Source organism: Bos indicus x Bos taurus, chromosome 12, assembly GCF_003369695.1.
Source record: "Bos indicus x Bos taurus breed Angus x Brahman F1 hybrid chromosome 12, Bos_hybrid_MaternalHap_v2.0, whole genome shotgun sequence".
Taxonomy (NCBI): domain Eukaryota; kingdom Metazoa; phylum Chordata; class Mammalia; order Artiodactyla; family Bovidae; genus Bos; species Bos indicus x Bos taurus.
The window spans coordinates 54,423,818-54,441,931 of NC_040087.1; the positions used below are offsets into that span (position 1 = coordinate 54,423,818).

Genomic DNA, 18,114 nt, shown 5'->3' on the forward strand with positions numbered 1-18,114 from the left:
TGGAGTGGGGGGAAATGAGGCCAGAGAGGTAGACAGTGATAAAATCATGGAAGCTCTTATAGTTCATGTTAAGGGGTTTGGAATTTCCCTGAAGGCATTTAGAAGCCACTGAAGGACCCAGAGTAGGGAGATTTGCATTTTAGACAATTTCCTGGAAGCAGTGTCCAAGATGATTGGGGGTATAGGCAGTGAAATGAAATATAGGGTTATACATTAGAAGACTATATTAATAATTGTGATGCAAGATTAGGAGGACCTGAGTTAAGACTGTGATAAAATAGGCAGTGAGAAAGAGCAGGATTTGAAATACACTTAGGCATCAAAATAGACATATAAAAATGACATGTAAGAGGTGAGAGAGAGTGGAAAATTGAGCTTCATTTTCAGTATTCAAGGAAATCAACCCTGAATATTCATTGGAAGGACTGATGCTAAAGCTGAAGCTCCAATACTTTGGTCACTTGATGTGACAATCTGACTCACTGGAAAAGATCCTGATATTGGGAAAGATTGAGGGTAGGAGGAGAAGGGGTGACAGAGGATGACATGGTTGGGTGGCATCACCAACTCAATGGCCATGAATTTGAGCAAACTCCGGGAGATAGTGAAGGACTGGGAAGCCTGGCATGCTGCAGTCCATGGGGTCACAAAGAGTTGGACATGACTGACTGAACAACAACAACTGCTATAACAACTTGAAAATCTCAGTGCACTTGACCCAATAAAGAGTTATTTTTTGGCTCGTGGTGCAGTCCAGTACACATTGGTAGTGGTGAGTGGGAGTGTCACTGTTTGAAATCATTCCTTCGGGGAACAAAACACCTTCCATTTCTTGGCTCTGAAAGCCCCTAAGCCCTCAGAGTCCTCCCCTGATCCTCCATCCAGCTGGTTGACACAGAAGGAGAAATAATGTGGAGAACTGTGGGGAGCTTTTGAGAGTCCACTCATGGAGATTGTGTATATCACTTCTGTCACATTCATTGATCTGAACTTATTCACATGGCCATACCTAATGGCAAAGGAGCCTGGGAAATATGCACAGGCTCAAGAGTTGTGGCACATGGGCTTAGTTGCTGTGGGGCATGTGGGATCTTCTTGAACCAGGAAGATTGAACCCACGTCTCCTACATTGGCAGGTGGATTCTTTACCACTGAGCCACCAGGGAGACCACCAAAAGAATTTTAGAGCTCCCCAGGTGCCTCACTGATAAAGAGTCTGCCTGCCAAGCAGAAGAAACGTGCTCAATCCCTGGGTCGGGAAGACCACCTGGAAAAGGAAATGGCAACCCACTCCAGTATTCTTGCTTGGGAAATCCCAAGGACAGAGGAGCATGGTGGGTTACAGTCCATGGGATCACAAAGAGTCAGACACAACTTAATGACCTAAGCAGCAACAACTGGGAAATGAGCTATCTCTAGATGTCCAAAAGGAGGAGAAAATAAACTGCTGAAGACACAAGCACAGTCTGCCCTTCCAACCACCAAGTGCCTTTTTCGGTATTCCTTTCTCCAATAGTAGACATTCTTTTTGCAAGAGAAACAACCTAAGGTCCCATCTTGTCATTCATCCTGCTCAGAGTGCAGAATCTCCAGAGTATTTTTAGTGAGAGATGTGGCTTCTCATAGTTTGGTGAGTTAAAGAGGAAACTAACTGACATTCTACCTGCTCTCCACCCATATACAATGGTGTGTGAGTTCTCAGTGCTTCAATCATGTCAGACTCTTTGTGACCCAATGGACAGTAGCCTGCCAGCCTCCTCTGTCCATGGGATTTCCCAGGAAAGAATACTGGACTGGATTGCCATTTCCTCCTCCAGAGGATCTTCCCGACCCAGGGTTTGAACCCACGTCTCCTGTATCTCCTGCATTGCAGGAGGATTCTTTACCCACTGAGCCACTAGGAAAGACTATACAATGGTGTAATAGAGACCCAATAAGTACAAACAAACACTTCCATTTAGAAGAAGGCAGAGTGAGTAGCAGTCAGTTACTGGTGAAATTCACTGGATAGACATCATGAAAGACGGTCCCTTATCTTGAAGGCAGGGGAAGTTTCTTGATTAGTCCCAATTCTGCTGTCTTGGAGAAACTCCCTGGTTCATGACCCCTAGTTCTGTTCCCTGGGAGATTGTCACTTGTACATATCTTCCTTGACCACATCTGACGTAGATGGTGGGGAGTTTGCCTTTCTTGAAGGATGCACAGCTTTCATACCCCATTCTTACTTGAAAGATATCTTAAGGTTCACTGAACACTTATGTGCATTATTACACCAGGTTCACAATTTCTTTGTCAGTATAACTGTCTCAAAAATTAAGGCATACCTTGGAGACATTGTGGCTATGGTTCCAGACCACTGCAGTAAAGTGGATATCACAATATAGAGAGTCACATGAAATTTTTGTTCTTCTAGTGTATAAAAGTTATGTACACCCATGGCTGATTCATGTCAATGTATGGCAAAAACCACCACAATATTGTAAAGTAATTAGCCTCCAATGAAATTAATTCATTTAATTTTAAAAAAGTTATGTTTACACTATGTACTAGAGTCTGTTGTGCAATAACATTAAGTCTCAAAAATGTACCTACCTTAATTAACAAATTTTTTTTGGTAAAAGATGCTAACCATCATCTGCATCTTCAGCAAGTCCTAATCTTTTTGCTAGTAGAGGGACTTGCTTTAATGTTGATGACTGATGGTTGTTGCTGAAGTTTGGGGTGGCTGTGGCAGTTTCTAAAATAAGACAATGAAGTATACCGCATCAACTGGCGCCTCTTTTCACAGCTGATTTCTCTGTCACATGTAACGCTGTTTGATAGTATCTCACCCGTAGTAAAACTTCTTTCAAGGTGAAAGTCAACCCTCTCAAATCCTGCCGCTGCTTCATCAACTCAGTTTATGTGATATTCTAAATCCTTTGTTGTCATTTCAACAATCTTCAGAGCCTCTTTATCAGGAGGAGATGCCATCTCAAACTTTGCTCATTCACAAGAAACAACTCTCCATCCATTAAAGTTTTATGATGAGATTACAGGAAGTAAGCCACATTTTCAGATCCCACTTCTAATTCTAGTTCTCTTGCTGTTTCTACCACATCTGAAGTTACTTTCTTCACTGAAGTCTTGAACCCTTCAAAGCATCCAGGAAAGTTGGAATCAACTTCTTACAAACTCCTATTCATCTTGATATTTTGACATCTTCTTATGAATCGTGAATATTCTTAATGGCATTTAGAGTGGTGAGTCCTTTTCAAAAGGTTTTCAATTTACTGTGCCCAGATTCATTACAGGAATCACTATCTGTGGCATTTATAGTCTTACAAAATGTGTCTCTGAAATAATAAGACTTAAATATTGCAACTACTCCTTGATCCATGGGCTTCAGAATGGATGTCGTGTTAGCAGGCATGAAAACAACATGAATCTCCTTGTACATTTCCATCAGAGCTCTTGGGTGATGAGGTGCATTGTCAATGAATGGTAACATTTGAAAGAACTGTTTTAATAAGCAGGAGGTTTCAACAGTGGGTTTCAAATATTCAGGAAACCATGTTGTCAACAGCTGTGCTGTCATCCAGGCTTTATTGTTCCATTTATAGACCACAGGCGGAGTAGATTTAGCATATTTCTTAAGGGCTCTGAGATTTTTAGAATGGGAAATAAGCATTGGCTTCAACTTAATGTCACCATCTGCATTAGCCTCTAACAAGAGTGTCAGCCTGCTGTTTGAAGCTTTGAAGCCAGGCTTTAACTTTTTCTCTCTAGCTATGGAAGTCCAAGATAGCATCTTCTACTATAAGGCTGTTTCACTGACATTGAAAATCTGTTGTTTAGGGCGTCCACCTTCATTAGTTATCTTAGGTAGATCTGGGTAACTTGCTGCAGCTTGTACATCAACCCTTCCTCTTCACCTTGCATTTTTCTATTATAGAGAGAGTTTCTTCCTTTTATACCTCATGCCCAACTTCTGTTAGCTTCAAACTTTTCTTCTGCAGCTCCCTCACCTCACTCAGTCTTCATAGAATTGAACAGAGTTAGGGCCTTGCACTGGATTAGACTTTGGCTTAACAGCCAGAATGTTGTGGCTGGTTTGATCTTCTATCCAGGCCACTAGAACTTTCTCCATATCAGCAATAAGGCTGTTTAGTTTTCTTATCATTCATGTGTTTGCTGGAGTAGCCCTTTTGATTCCCTTTGAGAACTTTTCCTTTGTATTCCCGACTCGGCTAACAGTTTGGAGAAAGAGGCCTAGCTATCAGCCTGTCTTGGCTTTGGACATGCTTTCCTTCCTAAGCTTAATCATTTGTAGCTTTAGATTTAAAGTCAGGGACAGTGTTCAAATTTCAAGCTTCACTTGAATGCTTGAGGACATTGAAGAGTTGTTAACTGGCCTAAATTCAGTACTGTTGTGTCTCAGTGAGTAGGCATGTCCAAAAAGAGGAAGAGATAGAATGGCTAGTTGGCGGAGCAGCCGTAGTACAAGAACATTTATTAATTCAGTGTGCTGTCTTATATGAGCATGGTTTGTGGAGGGCCAAAAAAATTCTAATATTAATATTGAAGATTGCAGATCACCATAATAAATATAATAATAATGATAAGTTTGAAATACTGTGAGACCAACGTGTGACACAGAGACAGCAAATACTATTAAAAAAATAACACAGACAGACTAGCTTGTATAGTCAAAACTATGGTTTTTCCAGCAGTCAAGTACAGATGTGAGCGTTGAACCATAAAGAAGGCCGAGTGCTGATGAACTGTGGTGCTGGAGAAGACTCTTGAGATTCCCTTGGACAGCAAGGAGATTAAACCAGTCAGTCCTAAAAGAAATCAACCCTGACTATTCATTAGAAGGACTGATGCTGAAGTTCCAATACTTTGGCACCCTGGTGTGAAGAGCTGACTCATTGGAAAAGACTCGGATGCTGGGAAAGATTGAAGGCACGCAGAGAAGGGGGTGACAGAGGGTGAGATGGTTGGATGGCATCATCGACTCAATGGACATGAGTTTGAGCAAATTCTGGGAGACAGTGAAGGACTGGGAAGATTGGCATGCTGCAGTTCATGGGGTCGTGACTTAGTGACTGAACAACAAACACTTGCTTTTATTTTTCCTTAAAAATAATTTTCTCACTCCACTATTTCTCTTAATGTATTAGAAGCAAACTGAGGCTCTCTGCAACAATAAACATCAGGAATAGATTAGGGCCCTTATTCAATCTTTGCAACAAGGTTGATTGTTTTGTTTCACTGAGAAATTTTACTGAACAGTTTTTGCTGGAAGCTTTTCTCAGTGTTTTGTTACTAGATGTCCAGGAGCAGTGAATGTTTCTAAACTTCTTTACTTTCTTCTTTTTAAATTTTGCTTGAAATAGGCAGTTTTTTTAAGGCTCATCTCCTTCTTGTACCTATATCTTGCCTAAGGCAGCCAGTAGTAACAAGTAACACAAAGCATTCATTCCTCTGCTTTCTAGCTCCTGCTCCTAGATGTTTAGATTTTGTTGTTGTGTGGATAACAGGCAACTCTTTTATTAAATATTTCACAGTTGTATAACATATATTGCCATCTTTTCAGAACTTGTGACAACTGCTTCTTTACTGCTTGGTTTCCAACTGGTAAGTCACTGCTGTGTGTTTTTGGTGTTGTTATCAGAATTCCTTACCAGAAGAAGCCAATTTATTGGGTTGGCCAAAAATTCATTTGAGGTTTTTCATAAGATGTTACAAAAAATTAGAGTGAAATTTTTGGCCAACTCAATAATTGGGAAGGTAAGCCTTTATAATTCGCCAAACCTCAATTCCTCAATATAATAAAGATGCATTTCTTTCTCATGTATCAGTTTGCTAAGGGTCTGTCCTAGGGGAAGACGTTATTCTATGTCATTCAGGGATCTCTGCTGCTTTCGTCTAGTGCCTCGTTCACCCTCGAGGTTCTGAGTCTTCCCCTGGGTTCTGTGCACGTCTGGCTGTCAGGCAAATGCACAGAGTGTGAAGGTTTAAGATCTGGAAGTAGCATATTTCATTTTAATCCACATTCTATTGGTAGGATCAGTAACATGGCCATACCTAACTGCAAAGGAGGCTGGGAAATATTTTCTATCCGAGTACACAGAGAAAAGGATTCATCATAATTGACCTGGTAGATGAGTAGAGTGTACTGTTTACTTTGGTAAGAAACATTGTGTGCAGCAGGTTTTAGATATATATGTTCAGAGGAGGAGACTGAGTTAGGAACAGAAGGTTGTTTGATGTACACCTATTGATTTTTGAGATGTCTCATTCATGCAGTAGGAGAGTGCAGGAAATGATTGGAAACATTAATCTGGAGCTCTGATTAAAGGCATCATTTTTAGAAATAGGTTGGTGGTGATTTACATACAGATAACTAACTTACAAACTCAGCATAATTTTGTTGCTTTTACCAGAAAGATGTTGTGGAAAAACCCGTGTGAACTTTTTGGCTAAGCCAATACAGTTTCTGTTGATTCTCAATCTCCAATTTTCTCTTACTCTCAGACTACTTCTCTGTCCCACCCCAAATTCTTTTTATCCCATTTTATGCTTTCTCTTTTTCTTTTTCCTTCTTTCACATTTTTACACATTTCACATTTTTCAGACATTCTTCCTATTTTTTTTCTCACCTTCTCCTTTATCCTCTTCATTTTGCCAGCACCCCCTATTTCAAGTGTCTAAATCTTTATATTTTAACAATTAGAATTTTAAACAATAGAAGTTTTACATAAAGTATACCATTGTAAATAAATGCATTCATTTTAATAGTAGCCTAGAAAATCCATAGACATTGATTGCTACCACATGTATTTATATTTGAATTGGCAAAACTGAGATGGGTTGCAAAACTGGATTTCATTTTTCTAAACTTACAATACTGATATATTTCCAAGTTGGTGTCCAATACAGTTAATCTCCAGAGTTTTTCCAGTTTGCTCTAACTGCAGCAGATGTCTGTATATTCTCCTTATATCTCATTGCAACAGACATACCAGAAAGATGAATTTTGCATTTGGTTTTGTCTACTTAATAAGCAGTTACAGGAGTTATCATGGCTAGACTTATTATTAGAGTCATTAGAAGTGACTGAAAGAAAGACCTTTTAGTAAATTTTATGTAGTTGAGTGAACTACTGGCTCTGTGAAAGGAACACAAAAGGCAATTGGAATAGAAAAAACACAATGGTGTTTAAAGGGGTCACTAATGATGCTGCTTGGATAGTATCACCGACTTGATGGACAAGGGTTTGAGCAAACTCTGGGAGTGTGTGATGGACAGGGAAGCCTAGTGTGCTGCAGTCCATGGAGTCACAAAGAGTCAAACACGACTGAGCAACTGAAATGAACTGAATGATACCAAGGATTTATATTTAAAGGAGCTATGACATCTAATAAACATCATGTGGAGTCCCTACTAGTAGTGAGGAAGGTATACTTCGGCTCACAAATGAAACGAAAAATTCTCCCAGTCAGAATATCATGTGTGAAGTCGACATGAGTCATCTGTGAATGTTGCCTCACCATCTGTGAAGAACCTGAGATGGAAGCCTGCAAATAGTCTAGTTTGGAGATGTTGTCAGAGGTCTATAGGTGTCTTCACATAAAATATTTTGGGGGTTCTTTTTCTCCTCCTCACTTCATGTTAAGGCCTTTGTGGTGTCACTTGGAAGGAGTCTAATCTAAAGACAGGACTTGCTTCACTCCATTGCTTTTCTGAAGGATCAGTGTAAAGAGAAGAGCCAAGTTAAAATCAGTGTTATTGATGCTTTTGAACTGTGGTGTTGGAGAAGACTCTTGAGAGTCCCTTGGACTGCCAGGAGATCTAACCAGTCCATCCTAAAGGAGATCAGTCCTGGGTGCTCATTGGAAGGACTGATGTTGAAGCTGAAACTCCAATACTTTGGCCACTTATTGCGAAGAGCTGACTCATTAGAAAAGACCCTGATGCTGGGAAAGATTGAGGGCAGGAGGAGAAGGGGATGACAGAGGATGAGATGGTTGGATGGCATCACTGACTCGATGACATGGGTTTGGGTGGACCCTGGGAGTTGGTGATGGACAGGGAGGCCTGGCGTGCTGCGGTTCATGGGGTCGCGAAGAGTCGGACGTGACTGAGAGACTGAATTGATTGACTGATTGAAAGGAGTGTTAAAGTTACTTGAACCGTTGTGTGTGATCCTACTTCCAGCAGTAGGGATGGATTGTGTGTTCAGTTGCTCAACTGTGTCTGACTCTTTGCGACTTTACAGATTGTAGCCTGCCAGCCTCCTCTGTCCATAGACTTCTCCAGGCAAGAATACTGAAGTGAGTTGCCATTTCCTTCTCCAGGGGATCTTCTGACCTGGGGATCGAACCAGCATCTTCTGTGTCTCCTGCATTGGTAGGCTGATTCTTCACCACCAAGCCACCTGGGAAACCCAGGGATGGATTACATAGTCTAAAAATCCTCATAGTGAAAACTAGGTAGGTGGTGTAAGCAACAACAACAGCTGCTGCTGCTGTCGCTTCAGTCGTGTCCGACTCTGTGTGACCCCATGGACTGCAGCCTACCAGGCTTCTCCATCCATGGGAGTTTCCAGGCAAGAGTACTGGAGTGGGGTGCCATTGCCTTCTCCAACAACAGCAAAACCATTTCCCCCCCTAAATATTGTATTTATTTATTTGGCTGTGTGAGGTCTTAGTTGTGGCACACGGAATCTTTGTTTTGTCTGTCATCAGGATCTTTTCTTGCAGAGCACAGACTCTCTAGTTGTGGACTCAAGCTCAGTAGTTGTGGTGCTTGAGCTTAGTTTCTCCGGGATCTTAGTTCCCTGACCAGGTATTGAACCCATGGCCCCTGCACTGCAAGGTCTATTCTTAACCACTGAACCATAGGAAAGTACCTCCAAACCACTTTTAATGTATTGCTTACATCACAAAGAAGGAAGAGAACCTTTTAAGGAACAGAAAAAAGAGAAAAGAGTATAGCAAGCATATATTAACTAGCTGAAACAAGAGTGGTGGGTTAAAAGAATTTCAGACTACCTTGGCAGCAAAAGTCAAAGTCAAGGATTTTGATGGCAATGACAGATACTGGGAGAACCCAAGTGGATCTATAAGGAGAGCAGTCAAACTTAAGACCTTCCTAGAATCTTGGGCCCCTTGAAGGGACTATGCCTTCAGTGAAAATGTGGCCATAAAAATCTCTGCTTGCACAAAGCTGAAATTAAACTTATTTGTCCCTGTCTCTGTTTTTGGGCTTCCCAGGTGGCACTAGTGGTAAAGAACCCACCTGCCAATGCAGGAGATATAAGAGATGTGGGTTTGATCCCTGGGTTGGGAAGATCCCCTGGAGAAGGAAATGGCAATCCACTCCAGTTTTTGTGTCTGGAGAATCCTATGGACACAGGGGTCTGCTGCTGCTGCTGCTAAGTCACTTCAGTCGTGTCCAACTCTGTGCAACCCCATAGATGGCAGCCCACCAGGCTCCCCCATCCCTGGGATTCTCCAGGCAAGAATGCTGGAGTGGGTTGCCATTTCCTTCTCCAATGCATGAAAGTGAAAAGTGAAAGTGAAGTGGCTCAGTCGTGTCCGACTCTTAGCGACCCCATGGACTGCAGTCTACCAGGCTGCTCCACCCATGGGATTTTCCAGGCAAGAGTACTGGAGTGGGTTGCCATTGCCTTCTCCACACAGGGATCTAGTGGGCTACAATCCATAGGGTCACAAAGAGTCAGACATGACTGAAATAACAGAATGAATGCATGCATCTACTCTTAAATGGGCCTGGAGTCTAACTTTATGTTACTAGTGTAATTCACAAAACCCAAGTTAATACACTAATTAAATGTCTTTCCAGAATACATAAGGTAATCTTATATCCTGTATAAGCAGACACAAGTCTCTTTTTAGAAAAGCATACTAGATCCAGAGTTCCACAGATTAAAATTTAAAAATCAAATCTATTACCCCTAGGAAAAAAAGGAAGAAACAAGTGATGAGAGTTAGGAAAAATAATAAATTTATGCCCTCAAGGGCTTCCTCTGGAGAGGAACCCACTAATATTGGCAACTCACTCCAATAATCTTGCCTGGAGAATCCCATGGAGAGAGGAACCTGGTGGGCTACAGTCCATGGGGTCGCAAATGGGGTCTAAACCAAGGACTTCAGATGCTGAAGTTATCTGAAATACAATATAATTATGTATAACATAATATATAAATAGAATATGAAGCTGAAAAAATAAGAAAAATACATTAAAATGTTAGAAAAAATGCAGAAATAAAATGTGATCTTTGAAATTATGACACATTTCTACTCATGGTAATGGGTAACTAGATAATTTTACCAACCTTTACTGTGAGTAAAGGAGCAAAAATAAGACTTTCTGTATTCTTAAGACTTCTTAATAGAAACTAGAGTATAAGAGGTGATGGTGATTTTTCCCATATGGATAGCCAGTTGGAAAGATTATCCTTTCTCCTTTGAATTACCTCGTCATGATGAAAAGCAATTGACCACATGACTGAGTTTATTGATGAACCCTCTGTTTTGCTTCCGTGATCTATTTTATTTATCCCATGTCATAGCTACTATCTTTATTATTGTAGTTTTATAGTTTTTCTTGAAATTAGGTAGCATAAATCCTTCAGCTTTGTTCTTCTTTTTAAAAATTAGTTTGAAAAGTAGTGAGATGGGGAAGCAGTCAGTATTTCCCCACTAATTATGATACTAACTATAGGCCTTCTGCAAAGGTCCTTTATCACATTGAGAAAGTTCCTATCTATTCTTAGGTTACTGAGACTTTTTGTCAAGAATGGATTTTTAATTATGTCAAATGCTTTCTCTGCATATATTCCAGATTGTATGTATGGTTTTCCTTGTCTGGTCTGTTGATATAATAAAATACAGTGATTGTATATTGAATGTTGAACCAACTTTGCATTACTATGTCATTGCAGTAACGACCCCCTTGGTCATGATGTATTATCCATTTTACATACTCAAAGGTTTCATTGCTAATATTTTATTAAGGATATTCATATCTGTGTTTCTGAAGAATATTTGTCTGTACTTCTTCTTGAAATGTCTTTGTCAAGTTTTGATATAAGGTTTCAGGCTGGTCCAAACAACTGAAATATTTTCTTCTCTCTTTTCTGAAGGTGTTTGTGTAATATTATTTTTATATCTTCTTAGGTGTTTGATCAGAGAAGGCAATGGCACCCCACTCCAGTACTCTTGCCTGGAAAATCCCATGGACAGAGGAGCCTGGTGGGCTGCAGTCCATGGGGTCACTAGGAGTTGGACACGACTGAGCGACTTCACTTTCATTTTTCACTTTCATGCATTGGAGAAGGAAATGGCAACCCACTGCAGTGTTCTTGCCTGGAGAATCCCAGGGATGGGGGAGCCTGGTGGGCTGCCGTCTCTGGGGTCGCACAGAATCGGACATGACTGAAGTGACTTAGCAGCAGCAGCAGGATATTGAATATAGCTCTCTGTGCTATACAGTTCGTTGTTTATCCATTCTATATGGTGGCTGGGAGTTTGGTTTAGTAGCATCCTTGTTTTTTCATCCTGAGATTCCTCAGGCTGTACCCTCTGGGGTGACTACTATCTGATGACCGCTAGATGGAGGGCATTCTTTGGTTTCCGTCCTGAGTTCCCTCAGGGCTCACCATTGGGTGGCCATAATGTGATGACCAGGGCTTCCCTGATAGCTCAGTTAGTAAAAGAATCCATCTGCAATGCAGGAGACTCCCGTTCAATTCCTGGGTCAGGAAGATTCACTGGAGAAGGGATAGGCTACCCACTCCAGTATGCTTATGTTTCCCACTGTGGCTCAGCTGGTAAAGAATCTGCCTGCAATGTGGGAGACCTGGGTTCAATCCCTGGGTTGGGAAGATACCTTAAAGAAGGGAAAGGCTACCCACTCCAGTATTCTGGCTTAGAGAATTTCAAGGACTGTATAGTCCATGAGGTTGCAGAGTTGGACATGACTGAGTGAGTTTCACTTTTACTAATGTAATGACCAATGACTGCAATGTCCTTAAGTTACTAATATGGCAGGTGATATTTTATGTCTCACTTGGATAGGACTTTTATTGTTAAAACTGGGGAAGTCTTGATTGAACTGGAACAAGTTGGTCACCCTGTTGATGAATCCTAACCTATCATAACTGGCTTTTGTCTTCCATCTTTGCTCTATATCATGGGTTGTTGTCATTAACTAGCCAAGTCGTGCCCGACTCTTTGCAACCCCGTGGACTGCAGCACACAAGGATTTCCTGTCCTTCAGTATCTCCCAGAGTTTGCCCAAACTCATGTCCATTGAGTTGGGGATGCCATCCAACCATCTGTTGACCCCTTCTCCTCTTGCCCTCAACCTTCCCCAGTTTCTGGGTCTTTTCCAAAGAGTCACTTCTTCACATCAGGTGGTCAAAATATGGAGCTTCAACTTCAGCATCAGTCCTTCCAATGAATATTCAGGATTGATTTCCTTTAGGATTGACTGGTTTGATCTCCTTGCTGTCGAAGGGACTCTCAAGAGTCTTCTCCAGCACCACAGTTCGAAAACATCAGTTCTTTGGTGCTCAGCATTCTTTATGGTCCAACTCTCACATAGGTACATGACTACTGGAAAAGCCATATCTTTCACTATACAGACCTTTGTTGGCAAAGTGATGTATCTGCTTTTTCATATTCTGTCTAGGTTTGTCATAGCTTTTCTTCTGGGTAAAGGCAGAAACAGTCAGTTACCATTTTTAGGAAATAGTGATCCTTATCCTTCCTTACAGAGAAGGCAATGGCACCCCACTCCAGTACTCTTGCCTGGAAAATCCCATGGACGGAGGAGCCTGGTGGGCTGCAGTCCATGGGGTTGCTAAAAGTCGGACACGACTGAGCGACTTCACTTACACTTTTTACTTTCATACATTGGAGAAGGAAATGGCAACACACTCCAGTGTTCTTGCCTGGAGAATCCCAGGGACGGGGGAGCCTGGTGGGCTGCCGTCTATGGGGTCGCACAGAGTCCGACACGACTGAAGTGACTTAGCAGCAGCAGTAGCAGTAATCCTTCCTTTAAGACTGTTATTATGTTCTTTCGGAGAAGGCAATGGCACCCCACTCCAGTATAGCCTGGTGGGCTGCAGTTGATGGGGTTGCACAGAGTCGGACACGACTGAAGTGACTTAGCAGCAGCAGCAGCAGCAGCAGTATGTTCTTTACATTTTTACTCCTAGGTTAACCAACAGGTTTTTACAAAGGACTCACTTCACCTTATATGTTTTACTCACTGCTCGAGCAAAACGGGATGCAAAATCCCTGCCCTGAGGAAACAGGGGAAAAGCTGGCTCTTTCTGTCTTTGTCTGTTTTCCAACCCTTCAATTATCTGTATTGATTTGCTTTGAATATTCTGCAAATTCACCATGCCTTTTTATAATTGGTGGGATCAGAGATGTGTGAAATACTTAACTGTTAGGTGACCTTCCATGTTGCATAGAGGAAGATCCCATAGGGGCTCTGAGGACCCTACTTCTATTTTTATACGCACCTGTCTTGTCTGCTTTGAAACTATTTTAAGCCATGACCATACTGTGTACTGATGCTGAAGCTGAAGCTCCAATGCTTTGGCCACCTAATGTGAAGAAGACCCTCATTGGAAAAGACCCTGATGCTGGAAAAGACTGAGGGCAGGAAGAGAAGGGGGCAGCAGAGGATGAGATGGTTGGATAGCATCACCCATTCAATGGACATGAGTTTGAGCAAACTTCAGGAAATGGTGCAGGACAAGGTAGCCTGGTGTGCTGCAGTCCATGGGGTCATAAGAGTTAGGCTTGACTGAGTGACTGAACAGGAACAATACTGTAGGAGATTCTGGCGAATCCTGAAGCTCTTACGCCACTGGCAGTGGAGCTAATCTGTACCCAAGATGGAAATCTTTATCACAAGGAGCAGAATTGTCTGTAAACTGCTCTGCTTTGTATTAATCTCAGTGGTTTGAAGTATAAAAATCATACTTGATCGGGTGTTTACAAATAGTTTTTAAAAAATGAACTGCACATATTCTATAATACTAAACTCTCTCCAATTTGCCATCTGCCTTTTATTAAATTGCATTTGGATTACTTTCTCTAGGAAAAAAAAATTTCTACCCTTACCAATTACCCTCCTATACATGTCAGTTTAGGAATTCAACCCATGTCATAGTGACCTTATTCCTTGATTTGAATCTGTTTACCATTTAAACACACAAAAATATATCCTTGAAACAGGTGTTTAAAAATATCTGGGGAACTCCAACAGCCTACAAAGAAATGAGTTCACTTTGTGCTTCTATCTTGGGCCCTGGAAATACTTAACCATTAAGCATTTTGTTTTTGAAATACAGTATCATTTATGGTCTAGACACCACAGGCAGCTGTTCAAATTCAATTCAATTGGGCCTTGTTTCTGCCGTATTCATTTAGCATGTCTAGCTAAATCTCTGAGTAATCTTGGCTGAGTATTTAAACAGGGATTAGAAAATACCAATTGTTGATTTTTCTTTTCTTCTAAGTACGTGGTAATGAGAAATTGTCTATAAAGTTTGGTTATTAGCTTTAAGCAAATAACTCTCAATTGTTCTTTAATTTGTTCCTCTTTATTTGGCAGCCAGTCAGTATGGCCAAAAATTTAGGGAAAACTAATAATAAATGAATTAAATAGAAGCTTACCTTTACATAGAATCTCTTTTAAAAACAAAGGCTTAGATTTCTCTCCTCCCCACTGACAGCATTGTAGGTAGCCACATGGGAAACTATAGCTGCCTTCATGTTTGAGAAAACTATAACTTTAACATTTAACTATAGACGCATATTTAAAAAAACCATGTATTTTCTACTCATTGATATATATATATGTGTGTGTAAATTTCGTTAGGCCTGGCAATATCATTAAAGTCTAGAAGTTTTCTTTTAACTATGGGTCCCTAGTTAATGCATCAAAAGAATGGTAAACGTTTGGATATGTTGCTTTGGCATATAGCCATGAAAGTTACTGAGTGGTGTCATATCTAAGAACGGTTTTTAGATTTTAAAAAAGTGTTTATTTTATGTATTTGTCTGCGTCAGGTCCTGGCTGTGGCACGTGGACTCTTCACTGTGGCACGATGGCTTCTCTAGTTGTGGCACGTAAGTTCCAGAGTTGCAGAGCACGGGCTTACTTGCACTGCAGCATGTGGGATTTTATTAATAGTTCCCTGACCAGGGATTGAACCTGCATCCCCTGCATTGGAAGGCAGATTGTTAACCAACGGACCACCTGGGAAGTCCCCAAACTGTTTGTAGATTAATTGACACTTGTTTCTAATGCATTGAGAAGCATAAAATTATATATGTATTATAATAAGGCTGCTTCATGTGTTTGGATTGAGGCTGGTAGCTGCCACTTTTCTGTTAGAGTTGATATAAGAGAGAGACGAGAGGCACTTTATTGCTTTGCAATGCTATCCTGTGTTTTGTTTTTATTTTGAAATAAGTGTTTTTACTTGGAATTAGGCAAGCATAGCCATTTCATGTCTCCTGTGCATTGAGGGCCAAATTCCTTACCTCTGATGTCATTAGATTCTCCCCTGTGATTTTTGCTCCTTATTGGGGAAAAGCAAGGAATTAATTCGGACTACTACAATTGGTTCCACACATTTGCACTAATGCTCCCATTTGTTGTTTTGAAATGTCATATCTTTCATGAAGTACAATTCACCTTTGCATTGTTGAGTCCTGTGAATTTTGACAAAGACATACAACCGTGTAAACACTACCACCACCAAGATACACAACAGTTCCATTAACCTCCTGAAAGCGTTAGTCGTTCAGTTGTGTCTGATTCTTTGTGATGCCATGGACTGTAACCCACCAGGCTCCTCTGTCCGTGGGAATTTTCAGACAAGAATACTGGCGTGGATTGCCATTCCTTTCTCCAGAGGATCTTTCTGACCCAAGGCTTGAACCCTGGTCTCCTGCATTGCGGGCAGACTCTTTACTGTCTGAGCCACCAGGGAAGCCCACCATTAACCTCCTAGTTGTTTTTCAAGTGTAAATTGAAAGAAGTTCAGTGCTTTATACATTGAGTTCAGATACATTCGGGCCAACTGGGTTAGGTACACAAACAAGTATAAATAATCCCAAGGGACTAATCTACCTATTTTTCTAGTTATTCTGATCATATTGCTATAATGACGATGATGGTTATAAACCACTAATTATGTGCCACATCCCATGTTAAGAACTTTATATGCATTTTGCCTTCAATTTTATCAGTAATCTAAGAGCCTTCACATACATTTTATAGATGAAAAATCTCAGTCATAGGGCGCTTAAGTAACATTCCCTCCATAACATGGCCAGAAGGTGATAGAGGTGGGTTTGCACCCATATCTGATTATAAAGTATATGCTCTAAACCAGGACTTTTCTACCTGGCTTTCAGTAGTGTCAATGATATTTAAAGGACCTGATATGTCCTTGCTGTTCCTGATCCAGTCCTCATGAACAGTTGATAAAACACTGAATCATAATGAAATTAATAGGTTAATTCATTGGTTTAATGTATTTATTGGATGCTTAGTATATATAGTATAGAGCAGTGAATGAAAGAGACAGAAAGCACTACCCACTTGGAACTTTATTCTAGACAATAAACAACATAAATGAGTACAATATCAGGCAAGTATGTGGAATATGGAGAAAAGGAAAGCAGAGAAGGGGGATAAGGCGTATGGGGGTATGTATCCATTTGGGGGCTTCTCTAGTGGCTCAGTGATAAAGAATCTGCTTATAATGCAGGAGCCACAGGAGACTTGGGTTTGATCCCTGGGTTGGGAAGATCCCCTGGAGGAGGGCATGGCAATCCACTCCAGTATTCTTGCCTGGAGAATCCCTATGGACAGAGGAGTCTGGCGGGCTATAGTCCATGGGGTCGCAAAAGAGTTGGACATGGCTGAAGAGACTTAGCACATGCACATGTCCATTTTTATCATGTTGGTCACTGAGGAGCTGACATCTGAGTAGATACTTGAAGGAGGAGGAGGGAGTCAACCCTTTGGACATCTAGGAGAAAAATGTTCCCCCAGGTGGAGGAAATGGCAAATCTAAACACCCTGAGCGCACCTGACTTTCCCAAAGAACAAGACCCTTGTCCTAGAATGCAGAGTAGCACAGAGCTCTCGGGCAAGAGTTTTCAGTCATTGTAGCTATTCTTTTGAAAATTGATTAAAAGTGGGCAGAGTAGAAGCAGGAAGACCAGTTGGAAGGCTTTTTGAGACAACCTAGGTGAGAGATGATGGTGGCTCAGATCAGGTGTCAGCAGAGGAAGTGGTATGGTAGGAAGTGTCAGAAGTTTGGATATATTCTGAAAGTAGAATCCTCATCATCTGCTGAGGGCTTGGGTGTGGGTTGTGAGATGAGTCGAGAAATTGGTGCTGAATCCAAGGCTTTTGGTCTGTGCCCCAAGTTTAACAGATTGTGTGAGTTTGAATTTTAGGAAAAACATGCACACTGCATATGCTTTAGCAATACCTAAATGGAACAGAAAATTTGAAATTGCATTTTATCAGCACAGCTTTAAAATATTTAAGATTTGAAACAATCCTCAAAACTGACATCTATATTATTAATCTAGAATAAATAAAACTATCACTTAATGCCACTTTTCTGGATATTAATTTTTAGAAAACACATTAAAAAAGAACTTTTCCTCTTTTCATTTAGGTAATATAGATTGCAAGCTCAAAAAACATATGCACAAAGAAATAAAAACCTTTTGATGCTTTTGACAAATTTTTCCTTTAGACTCTCTAACACACAAACATATGTTTTTCTTGGTCAAGGCTGACTACTTATTTAATGGTTTAATTTCTCAAACATACGGTATTTTTCAGGGGTTCAGATATAAAAAGTTTATTCTTTTGACCAAGTCAAAAGACAAGACAAACAATTTAGAGAGCTTTATCAAATTATAAGCACTTGGAATTGATAATATATACAAACTTGACCCTCTGGTTTCAAAGCAAATGAAATTAAATAATGGAAATTGAGTAATCACTCATTTAACTTTTTGAGAAATAAGGACTTTTACA

General features: G+C 40.7%; 1 long non-coding RNA gene across 2 annotated transcripts in view; it reads left to right on the forward strand.

Annotated features, from left to right (window-relative positions):
* Positions 1-18,114, forward strand: part of LOC113902456 — a 220,785-nt gene that overhangs the window by 34,877 nt on the left and 167,794 nt on the right. Inside the window, exon 3 of one of the 2 annotated variants that reach the window (XR_003513827.1) lies at positions 15,111-15,170. The exons of the other annotated variant lie outside the window; for it this stretch is intronic. This is a non-coding gene — a long non-coding RNA (uncharacterized LOC113902456). The remainder of the gene's footprint in view (positions 1-15,110; positions 15,171-18,114) is intronic. 2 annotated transcript variants of the gene reach the window in all.